Genomic DNA, 3,316 nt, shown 5'->3' with positions numbered 1-3,316 from the left:
TTCTACACAGAGAGTATCGGCACAATATTATTATGTTCAGGAAAAAAGAATACATTCTTCAGACTCCGGGCAAAACACTTCTAGTCATGGTTGGACCTATTTCACCTGCTCAAGTATATGCAACGCAGTTCAGCCAGTCTTGTGGCCAGCCAGACAAGACCGCCAGGTCCCTAAGCGAAGGTTACCATTAGTCCCATTAGGGAAACAAAAGTCCCCGGCGGTAGTGAGCTGCAGTCATAAGCAGCCAGTTCTGTATATGCTGTGATGGCTGCCCCTGTGGCTCTGCATTACTTACTACTGACCCCTGGACCTTGCGTCACTTACTATTGAGCCCTGCATTATTTACTACGGACCCCTGAACCCTGCATTACTGACTACTGAATTACTTACTACTGAAATACTTATTGACCCCTGAACTCTGCATCACTTACTACTGACCCCCGAACCCTGCATTATTTACTACTGACCCCTGGACCCTGCGTCACTTACTACTGACCCCTGTGTCACTTATTACTGACCCCTGCATTACTTACTACTGACCAATGAATTAGTTACTACTGACCCCTAAATCCTGAGTCACTTACTACTGACCCCTGCATTACTAATGACCAATGAATTACTTACTACTGGCCCCTGAACCCTGTGTTACTTCTACTGACCCCTGAACCCTGCGTTACTTACTACCGACCCCTGAATCACTTACTACTGACCCCTGAATCACTTACTACTGACCCTGAACCCTTCAACACTTACTACTGACCCCCGCATCACTTACTGACCCTACATCACTTACTACTGACCCCTGAACCCTTCAACACTTACTACTGACCCCCGCATCACTTACTACTGACCCCCGCATCACTTACTACTGACCCCCGCATCACTTACTACTGACCCCCGCATCACTTACTACTTGAACCCTGCGTTACTTACTACCGACCCCTGAATCACTTACTACTGACCCCTGAATCACTTACTACTGACCCTGAACCCTTCAACACTTACTACTGACCCCCGCATCACTTACTGACCCTACATCACTTACTACTGACCCCTGAACCCTTCAACACTTACTACTGCCCCCCGCATCACTTACTACTGACCCCCGCATCACTTACTACTGACCCCCGCATCACTTACTACTGACCCCCGCATCACTTACTACTGACCCACGCATATCTTACTACTGACCCTGAACCCTGCATCACTTACTACTGACCCCCGCATCACTTACTACTGACCCCTGAAATCACTTACTACTGACCCCTGAAACCTGCGTTACTTACTACTGACCCCTGAATCACTTACTACTGACCCTGTATCACTTACTACTGACCCCTGAATCACTTACTACTGACCCCTGAACCCTTCATCATTTACTACTGACCCCTGCACTACTTACTACTGACCCTGTATCACTTACTACTGACCCCGGAACCCTGCATCATTTACTACTGACCCCTGCACTACTTACTACTGACCCCTGAGTTACTACTGACCCCTGCGGCACTTGCTACTGACCCCTGAACTGTGTTACTTGCATAGTTACAAAGTAGGTAAGGTTCAATAAAGACACAGGTCCATCGAATTCAACCGAAGAGGTTGTGAGTGTTACTCAGATGACCTTTCCTCTGTATATCTCACACTCGGAGACAAGTATCTAGATAGTTGTTGAATGATTCCATACTCTCAGCTGATAGCGCTGTTGTCTGTGGAAGGGAGTTCCGCAATGTTACAGCTCTCACAGTGAAGAATCGTCGTCGCAGTTTAAGATGAAACCTTGGACTGGATTGGGCTGAACTGACAGGAAACAGCTTGTTACGGATTATCCATCACCATTAGTATCCCATCCCCTCCGCCCCCGGAGTGAACACGTATGACACACGCAGTCTTTCCTCATACTTCAGGTCCTCCGGCCCCTTTATTAGCTTTGTCCCCTTCTGTGGACTCTCTCCAGCTCAAGGACTTCCCTTTTGTGGATCGGAGACCAGAACAGAACCGCATAGTCCATGTGTCCCCTACTCAGGACCCCTGCACTCCATGTGTCCCCTACTCAGGACCCCTGCACTCCATGTGTCCCCTACTCAGGACCCCTGCACTCCATGTGTCCCCTACTCAGGACCCCTGCACTCCATGTGTCCCCTACTCAGGACCCCTGTACTCCACGTGTCCCCTACTCAGGACCCCTGCACTCCACCTGTCCCCTACTCAGGACCCCTGCACTCCACGTGTCCCCTACTCAGGACCCCTGCGCTCCACGTGTCCCCTACTCAGGACCCCTGTACTCCATGTGTTCCATACTCAGGACCCCTGTACTCCATGTGTTACCTACTCAGGACCCCTGTACTCCATGTGTTCCATACTCAGGACCCCTGTACTCCATGTGTTACCTACTCAGGACCCCTGTACATATATACACCTTGAATTCACAAAATCCGGCGCTCCTCATCTCCTGAAGAATTTGTGAACGTTCCCGGAAGGGGATTGGATGGACGGATGCTCCAATGGGGAGACGAGTTCTAGCGGCAACTGTCTAAGAGTGAAATTCCACTCGCTTTGGAGAGATTTCCCTTCACTTCCTGTATGGGCTCCAAGACAGGAAATAAAGGGAAATCTCTCCGATAAGACAAACACAGCGCACAATGAATGGGCCGGGGGTTTAAGATTTTAACCCTTCTCCTTTGTGGTTACACAGCAACTTTAATACCCCGCCCCCTCCTCCACGAGTCACTTTCCTGTTTCTCATTGGCCAAGCAACAGGCCACCAGGGAATCTGCTCCTCCCCTATTACACCTATGTCACTTAGCACAACACAACGTGTGGTCACCCATCCTGACCAGCAGTCAGAGATTTACACACGACACATAGCACAACACATATCAAAATGGACAACATGGCATCTAAAAACTTGGTGTGGTCACTGAGGGGCGCTGTAAAGCTTTCTCGCACAGGGCGCCTAAAGGCCTAAGGCCGGCCCTGGTCAGTTTTTAATAGTGACACCAGATAGTTTTATTGGTGTTACGATTTGTATCATTATTATCATCTGGTGAAACAGGATTAAAAAATCTATACTGCTGGGTCTTAAAAAATAAAAATTAAAGATGAATAAATAAAATAAGTAAATAAATAAAATGCTCCCGGAAAAGCTGATGGTAATAATATCTGACATCATGAAGATGAAACGCTGACATACAAGGTGTGAACAATGCAGCTTTATAGAAATATTCTTCTTTTTAATAGACAAGTCGCTGGCAGAGTGGAGGAGCCTCTATCGATCCCCGGCATCCATACAAAGCCAATAATACAATCAATAATA

General features: G+C 47.9%; 2 protein-coding genes across 2 annotated transcripts in view; one reads left to right on the top strand and one right to left on the bottom strand.

Moving 5' to 3' along the window:
• ANKMY2 (ankyrin repeat and MYND domain containing 2) overlaps positions 1-3,316 on the top strand; it is a 45,104-nt gene that overhangs the window by 8,334 nt on the left and 33,454 nt on the right. The window lies entirely within an intron of this gene.
• The window catches only part of BZW2 (basic leucine zipper and W2 domains 2), a 53,510-nt gene that overhangs the window by 49,944 nt on the left and 250 nt on the right, over positions 1-3,316 (bottom strand). The window lies entirely within an intron of this gene.

The sequence above is a fragment of the Nanorana parkeri genome, unplaced genomic scaffold (genome assembly GCF_000935625.1).
Source record: "Nanorana parkeri isolate BGI_ZX_2015 unplaced genomic scaffold, ASM93562v1 scaffold1267, whole genome shotgun sequence".
NCBI lineage: Eukaryota > Metazoa > Chordata > Amphibia > Anura > Dicroglossidae > Nanorana > Nanorana parkeri.
This window is presented reverse-complemented; position numbering and strand designations above follow the sequence as displayed.